We start from the raw sequence: 9,301 nt of genomic DNA on the forward strand, positions 1-9,301 counted from the left end.
TGCAGCTTGAGCTGTTTTGGGGAGTAAGAGGACACCCCTCAAAAATGCCCCATCATAAGGTCCCAGATGGGACAGTCCCACCAGTGAGGGGGCAGGTGTGGTGGCCACGGATGGTGCTGAGCACCAGTGATTACCCAGGCCCAGTAAGTGCTGGAGGGAGTTAAATGGGGCAGGCTGCCAGCTGCTGGTGTCTGATGATGATGGGCTGGGGGAAGGGGGGGTCACCCAGAGTGGGTGGAGTGGAGGCGGGGGTGGTGTTAAAGGGAAAGGGGGGGGGTCCATTCTCTGACTCCCAGCTGCCCTGCAACATACAGAAGGTGACACATCTTTCCAAATGACCAACCTGAGCATAGTTCTGCACATTTGCAATTGCCTTTAGATTTAGCTGCATTCTCTGTACAAGCACACTGGAGAATAGTGCACACGGAGAACACAGCATGTGCATGAACAAATTATCTGGTCATGCATGGTGATGTATCATATTAAACTGAGTGTGAGAACTAAAGCACAGATAGCCCTCAGTTTAATCAAGTTACTGGTTACGTTGCTACTGTTGGTTATTAGGAAGCACCTGGCTCACTAAGCAATATCAAATTTCACTGTGCTTGTAAAGCTTGCTCTATTTGGGTCTCTGTCAGAGAGGATGGCTGTCACACTGCAGCGGCAGTCGTCATAGCAACAGGTAATCTGCATTTCCTTTTGTGTGGTTGATTACTCTGACTCAGGGCTCTGTCTGTCTCACTCGCTCAGTATGTTTGAAGGGTTGGGTGGAGAGGATTGATCAGCTCATCCTGTTTGACAGACCTATCCATCAACTGTGATGACTCTATTCTGGGATTCATGGGGTGTGTTCCACCTCTTATAATCCTATCTCAGCATACAGGAAGTAAGCCTCCTGTGTGTCACTCTACACTGGCTTCGTATTTCATAGATGTCATCGGGCAGAGGGGCCATCAGCCTACGTTCTCAGATTTGTACAGCCTATATCATGATGTCTCCTTAAAACAAAAGGGTCAGTTCACCCAATTTACTAGAACTGTAACTAACATTTCTGCTTCGGATAACGAATGGAATTTAGTTTGTGTTTTTCACAGCGCTGAAAAATTACATTTTAAAATCAGAACATCGCTTGCAGAATAGGTGCTCCCATTATTCTAGATAAATGAAAGAGTTTGATGTGAACAGCATTCATTGGAACTACTTTCTACAGTAGAGATAATCGATAAGAAAGCTTTTTTACCCAGGTACTATGACTGGTACACTGATTTTTAAAGTGATATTGCTGAATTTGTCATTTTACAACTGATTTTATCAAACTTGGACAAGCACAACCAAACCTATCCCAGTTTGAAGCTATAACTTGAGGGAAATGGAAAAAAGTGTCATTTTTTTATAATTTTAATGGACTTTGTCACTGATTTCCCTTTCACCGGGGCTTGTTCCACCTGAGGTTATAATTTTGCATGGCGGTGTTTGGTTTTAATGTCAGCTGATGGGAGGGTTTTTGTTCAGATTTGCACCCAGCATGGCCTCCAGGACGGAGGTGTCTTTGTTGCAGTAAACTGTCCCTTTGTTGTGTCTCCCTGGGTACTGAATAGCTCTTTGTGTTGCTGACTGATAAAGCTTCTGCAAACAGTCATCACACTCATATGCACACTTTCAAACACAGACACACAGCCGGAGGTGTCAGTAACGATGTTATACCCACGTTAGATCACAAACTTGCAACCAGATTGACATACAGTGCAACAGTAGATGCCTTGAGAAGATTATCCCTTATCCAGACTGGGCCTTGTCCCCATTGGCCACACCTTCCAGTCCCACTTTAAGCTACTATTCCTTCAGAATCAATCAAGGGCCCAGCCCATCTGTGATTGGCATTATTGTGTGAGCTTGAATGAGCAGTAGGTTCGTATCTGACTGGCACATATTTGCATTTTATGGCCCACTGCAGAAGGCTTGCAGGCTCGATTAGGTGGTCGGTTTCCAGGCAGGCACATCTGTCATGGGTTACACATCTTAGAAGTGTGGAAGTGTATGATTCTCCTAACCAGACTGGGCTGTGTATGACTTTAGATGATTATAATTAACAGAAAAGATCAACTCTCTGTTCAATATACCTTACCTTTCATCATCTTTGATCAACTTCATCCTGTTTCCTTTGTCTTACAGCTCTCCTGACTCACACTCTTGTTGCTAATCCTATTCCCAATATTCCCATGAGCACTCTCCAGTGATTGTATAGACACCACATCTGTCTACTCTCCTGGCTTCAGCTTGTGTGTGTGTGTGTGTGTGTGTGAGAGAGAGATGGTGTTATCTTAATGTCAGAATAAGTCTCCTTTGGATGTTGCACAGAAGCCAGAGTTCTGTTGTAACAGCAAACATTCACATGAACAGATAACAGCCTGCAGCCTTCTGCTTTCCATAGGCCGTTATTTACACACAAATACATGAATGGCACACACACACAAATCGTAATGTCAGTCAACAACAGGGGTCTCAGGCATATGGGGATGCCTTTAATGCAGTTTAAAGGAGAAACAAAGAGGAAACCCGCTTAGCCACGCGTGCGTGCGCACGCGCGCACACACACACACACACACACACATATAAACAAGCACACACATTCAGTATGTTCTCTGATTCAGTCTGTAAAAGCACCTGTCCATCAGTGTATTACATTATTGCGGGTAATGTAATTAGATGTGTGTCTTTCTGTGTTTGTGTGTGTGTACATGTCAGACTGTTTGTGCATGTGCATCTGTGCTCCATACATTGTCAGAGGGCATCTCAAGTGTCCCCTGCACAGGGCTGCAGCTGGGGGCCAGAGGTCAACGGTGACAGGTGTCCCAGGCCTCAAGATGCCTTGTGGGAAGTCAGCAGGTGTAGGAAGAGCATGGATGCTCATGAAAACAGACCCACCATGTCTATTTATGTATTCTTCCTTCACCAAAACTGATTATTAGCTAAAACAATTTTGTTCTATCTATTTTGACCTATGCATCCATCCATCCATCCATCCATCCAGGGATTATGTTCAAACTTTACATTTAATGAGTTGAAATATAATGTTTCTCATTTCAAGTTTAAATGTTCTTTTCTGACTACACTGTGCTTAAGGTATTTTTGGGGTTAAACACAAGAAGAAAAAGATGTTTTGAAGAAGACACGTCTTGTTGATGTTATAGATATGAAAAGTACAAAACGTGTCTGTATTTTACAGAGACATACAGTGCTAACATTTTATTCTGGTGACTGGGCTGACATTTAGATTCACGTAGGCGGTCCTTCCAAATGATAGATGTTTGTGTGCGGAAGGCTTGAATTTGACATTTGAAAATGGAACTTGCACATCAATGAAAATAATGGCAGCAGCTTTGGCCCCCACACTGCTGAGTTAAATCACAAATACTCCTCATTAGAATCTGCAAGTATAAGTATTCTTTTAGGTTCATATCTATTTAGGTGTTCGTTGTTAAGCTTTACAGAAACATCATTCTGGTTGTGTGAAGTTCATCCTTGTGGTGAGCTTTTCTTTGTTGCACCATTTTAATACTAACAAACTGCATTCCTCCCCTAGTCTTTTTACTATAAATACTGCTAGCACAGGACATGTGAACCCAGGTACAAGTGACTTCTTTCCCACCAGCAAGACGACACTACATCTTCCTCACTTGAGCTGCAGCGGTGGTTGAACACTGGACGATACACATTACTGCCACTCAGTGGTCAGAAGGACACCTGCATGACGTGGTGAGAGAATAAGAATCTTTTCTCACTTCTGTGTTCTTTTATGGGTGTGATAGTTACACACATGAAAAGGTTTCAATCAACAATTTGAAATTTTAAATCAAACTGCTTTATATTTCCCTGTCGTGACTATTTTTCATCAGATAAGCACTTTACCAGCTGTTGCACATAATACCAAGAACTGTTACTAACTCATGAAAAAGAGGTTGTACTCTGGAGTGTTTTATGAACGCAGCACATTCTTGCAAAAGAACAATGAGAAAATACAAGGTTCATTTTTGTGGCCTGCAAGGTTTATTTAAATTAGTTGTCAACCATAATCTGAATATGCGCCACAGTGGGAGGTATCATTTACAAACATGGAATTTTCTTTCACACCAACAAACATCACTTGAAACTCATTTTTCAAAAGTGTACAAAATTTTCAGAATGACCTACGCAACCTCGAATATCCTCCGTCCAGGTGACAGTTAAGAACACGGAAGAACAAACACATGAAACAGGCTTTATCTGATATATAGTAAACAGTCCCTTCCCCCAGCTGACCCTCCTCTGCCTTTGTTGACTCGTCTGCAGCTCAGCTTGACAGTTTATTCACTGAATGCTCAGAGAAGGCTGGAGAAGGTGAATGGAGACAGGCAGCTGGTCCAGATGGCATCCTGAGCAGGTTTATGGGGGGATTTGTTTAAGATGTCTTGATAAAGCAAGTGAAAACTAGCTTAGTGATACAGTAGTCAGACCCTTGTCAGGTTAGCATGACTTGGCTAATTGTGTTGTGTTCAATATTGCAGTCATAAACACAATCAGCACGTTTTGTCCTCTAGCAACAGTCAATATTAGTGCACGATAACAAGTAAAGTACAAATATTGTTTCATCATTAGTGAAATACACGTAGAAAAATCAACCAGATTTTTAATTTTTTTGTAGGAGTAGTAGTGTTGCAATACTGTACTACTGCATAAGTATATGTATAAATGTGATATTAATATTGATATTGTGTTGATAATACACATGTGTTAATACTGTGTAAATAATCTAGTGCAAGGATAAGTTCACATTTTTAAAGTGTGTTTTAAAACAATTCTGACATTGGAAGCATTGTTGCTCACTGTAATGATTCTTCCCATCCAAAAGGGCTGTGAAGAGATCCCCTCCTTAGTCCAAAAATCTTTGCTTGGTGTAAAAATGTATTCTTAAGGTTGACAAAACGTAGCTACCGTGAGTCTTCAGCAGTAATCATTCATATCTCACAGGATCACTTCAGGGACAGTGTGGACAGGAGGAACAATCACAGCAACCAATAACTTTTTCAGTTTACGTGTATTTTATTAAGACGCAAATAATGAATTTGGATATTTCCTTTCCATTTCAAAGAAATTAACATATCCCTCATCAAAGCAAACATGCAAAAAAACTTTACAACTAGCATGGATGTATTACCATGTTAACATTCTAAATGTGATTTATGTATTGCAAAAGGCAAATCAAAACATCCACTGTACTGAATGTCTCTGTCTGTTTTTATTTATTTTTCCTTTTAAACTCATGAAGCACATGAAGCTCATGAAGACGTCTCCCTGGGGAGTTGTTTCATGTATGTCCATATGGGAGGAGGCCCCGGGGCAGACCCAGGACATGATGGTGAGACTATGTCTCTCACCTGGCCTGGGAACGCCTCGGTGTCCCCCCAGGCGAGCTGGTGGAAGTAGGTGGAGAGTGGACAATCTGGGCTTCCCTGCTGAGACTGCTGCCCCTGCGACCCAGACCCCGATAAGTGGTAGAAAACACAATCAGTGCCGTTACTATTATCAGTATTAGTATTGCAAACATAAGAATAAAAAAACAGGTAAAGTAAATATTAAATTGAATTGTGTCAAGTAAAGTCTTCCGGTTCTAAAGTACCTGATTTTGAATTTGGTATATGAATTATGTCAAAGAGTTACACTCAGCTGGTTTGGCAAATGTAAGTTTCCCTTACAGCTTTCACTTCACCTGTCTGATGATGCTGTAGATAAAGACTGTTTTACCATGAGCTGAGTCAGATATACAAATAAGTTTTAGTTGACATGGTGCATACGTGTAGATGTCTTTCTTTGTGTATTTGTATTTACTTGTATTCACCCCAAACATATATTATAATTACTGCACTTAGCCTTGATATGAAAGACTTACATTATCCTCCAGAAATGGTTACATTGTTCCTCTCTGGCCAGTAGGGGGCAGTGTTTCCTTTCGTAATGCCTCATATGTTCCAGGTATTGCCTTAACAGCCACGACGCTTGGGACTAAATTCTTGGAACTGCTGTAACACCACTTTGACTCTTATGGGCTCATAATAAAATCAGTGAAACATCTTTTCATAAAGCATTTAATTTATATGTTTTTCAGTCCAGTAAACTAACTTTTCATGTCCCTGAAGTTTTCTCTTGGGCTCTGCGTCTGTATGAGTGTGTGAGTGTGTGTGTGTGTGTGTGTGTGTGTGCACTGGGTAAATTCATTCATCTCCAACATGTCATATCGGAGCTATAAACTTGGCTTGCTCCAGCAGACTGTGATATTATTGCTGGAATGTTCTCTGAAAGGGTTTTATAGCCTTTTCCTGTAAAGTCTCTTTTGGGACGAACTGAAAATCTTCCTCAACAGACAGTCAGGACATTACAGTATTTTTGTAGAAATTCCCCCTGACAACCACAGAACAAATCTAATAAAGTCTGAGCACCTCGCTGGGCTTTCTCAAGTCACAGCGATGATTGCAACATTCTCTCCATGCATGATGGGAAATCTGTTAGACACTGTGGCTCATGCATTGATAGACCTTTTGATTCATCATTATCTACTCAAAATTATGATGCATTAAATTCCAAGATGTTGCCTCTGCTTTGTTTTATTATGCGGCTGTTATGCTACAATTGTATCCACTTATGGAAATCGTGATTTATATTTGATGTAAGTTTCCAGTTTGCTGTCTGTTTTTTCTGGACCATAAAATATCACAGTAAATCCTGTGTTATTGAAAGTGTGGCTGATAAATGAGAAAAACAGGCTTTACATAGCAATGCCATACAAGGTATCAGGTCTCTGTTTACTAGATTATCTGAGAAAGTTGTAAATGCAAAACTTGCATTTCCAACTATTCTCTTTGTGTCACTATCTCTTAAAGATAAAGCTTGTACTAGCAGGTGTTTAGAACCTGCTTGCACACACTCCACATGTTTAGACCACCTCAGTCTTTTTTGTTTGAAATAGGGCACAAATGAGATAATGATAATTCTGTGAAAAGAGAAAATAAAGTAAAATCTAATGTTTAAATCAAATTTAATTTAATTAATGTGTATAGTGTATTTCATTATGGTTGTGTTGGCCTTTGGATAAATGCATAAAATTACAGATGTGGACTTATGAATTGTTATGTGGGTTAATCCTGTAATAACATATACATAAAACATATAAATAATTTTTTATTACGTTTTTTCTTTTGAATTTTTATTGCCCACTTGGGGGCAGTGGGGACAAGCTGTGAACGCAGCACTGACACGTCACCTCTTCAGTTGCTGTGGTGAAATTGTGAACATTTGCTTATTTACACATATGGCGGTTATACAGCAACATCATCATTCATTTGAATTGTATTCCAAATTCCAGCATTCATCCTCATTTAGCTGCTGAGGGAAATATCTGGTTCTTCAGCTTCTAGATGCTCCACTATGTTGCTCTGAAAACAGCTGCCTGCTGCGGTCGAGCACAGCTAAAGCTCCTTAAAGTGGATGGGAGCTGCAGATTCAATTATCTGTAGATAATTCTCATCAACATTTATAATGATTCTAACCATTTAGTGAATTGTAAAGGTAAATTATTATTATTGTTGTTTAGCACTTGGTTTTTCTGTTATTAGTTTGCATAAAAGGCTATTATGCAGTTGTCATATGTACTCTTAGTGTTGTATTTATACTTTGTATTGTCTGCATGTACAAATATATATGTAAAAATATGAGATTACAGAGTATACTGTATGTTAAACAGATCTTTTTTCTTCAGCACAGCTTGTGCTTTAACATGAACATATTCCCAACTGTCCAAGGTGGTTAAGAGTGTGTTGGGGACATTTGTCACATACAGTGTGAACATGCATGCATGAAGGACACCTCATTGTCTCACAGCAGGACAGATCTCTAAAACTGAATCAGTTATAAAACCACCAGGCCTCTTTTATTTCTCCAGTGCAATAATACACTATATACTGTCACATATTAATGCTAATTTATCAAGAAATGTTGTAGTCCTGGTTGATTGAGCAGCCCCTGTGGTTATTGTACTGCAACCAACACTGATGCCAACAGAAACACAACAGGAGAACAACTGTATCCATCTACAGTGGAACCAAACAAACTCATATTGTAAGTGTATGTGTTTGAAGCCAGGGCACGAATAGCAGACTTCACCACTAATGATGAAAACTGCTGTGTAGCCATTGCAGGAAACATTATAATCATAAACTGTACCAAAAATGGGTTTGATTTCATGAAAACCTTCAGGCTCATCACATTAATTTTCTGTTCAGATAACATGCCTGTGAATGTCGGTTGTCCAGTATGTTTCAGATGATGTAATGCTTCTGTTAGTTTGTCCTCCTCTTGCCTGTAGACACAAAGCAGAGTGGGGAGAGCACATCGTCCTCTGTCTCCTCACGGCTGTGTTTACAATGGACATACCACGCCTGGAGCTGCTGTGCTCTAGAGTTTCACTAAAAAGGCCCGGGACAGACTCCTGTTTGAATCTGCCTCTGTGTGTGTGTGTGTGTGTGTGATTGTGAATCTAAACTTTGCTCTTTGTTTATGTCTCCCTGTCCCCTGAGTATTTCGGGCACCACTGACATGCCGCTCCCTCCCTGGATAATAGGATGAAGTTGGACGCTGACACTGCTGCTCTCTTATTGGATAATGAGAGGAAGTTAGACGCTGACACGACATGTGCTCTTCACTCTTGTCCTCTTTCATCTGGCTTCAATTGTGGCTTTTAGTCTTTTTTTTTTTTTTCTATCAAGAGCCAAGAGAGCTTTTGAAGAAAAAGAGCGGCTGAGTGAATGAGTGAGTTAAAGGTTGGCCTGTGGACTAATTTTAGAAAAGCTGAACCACTCATATCACCCAGATGTATGTTTATCTGTATTTATGTCTGTATTTATGTCTGTTGCGTAAAGAATCCGTCCACACACACAAACTCAGCAAAACAACAAGAACCCCTGAAACATTTCAGGTTTCAGCAAACCCTTCAGGCCTGACTTATCTCCTCTCACAGGCTGACAGAGGTATCTGTCGAGGGCCAGGTGTGTACATGATGGGATAAGACTTGCACAGGATGTCCTTGACACAGCCTGCTTTCCCGTCACCGTCTTTCCCTCCCGCATTCTTTCCCTTGAACTGCAACCTTCTGCCTCTCCTCCCACTCTATCTCGCTGTTCTTGTCTGGGATGATGCCTTCAGAGTCGCCCAGTACGCATGCAGTGTGTCGACCAGTGTATCTCTGAGATGGCAAAGAGTGTAACATCTAGGT

Source organism: Scatophagus argus, chromosome 6, assembly GCF_020382885.2.
Source record: "Scatophagus argus isolate fScaArg1 chromosome 6, fScaArg1.pri, whole genome shotgun sequence".
NCBI classification, from domain to species: domain Eukaryota; kingdom Metazoa; phylum Chordata; class Actinopteri; family Scatophagidae; genus Scatophagus; species Scatophagus argus.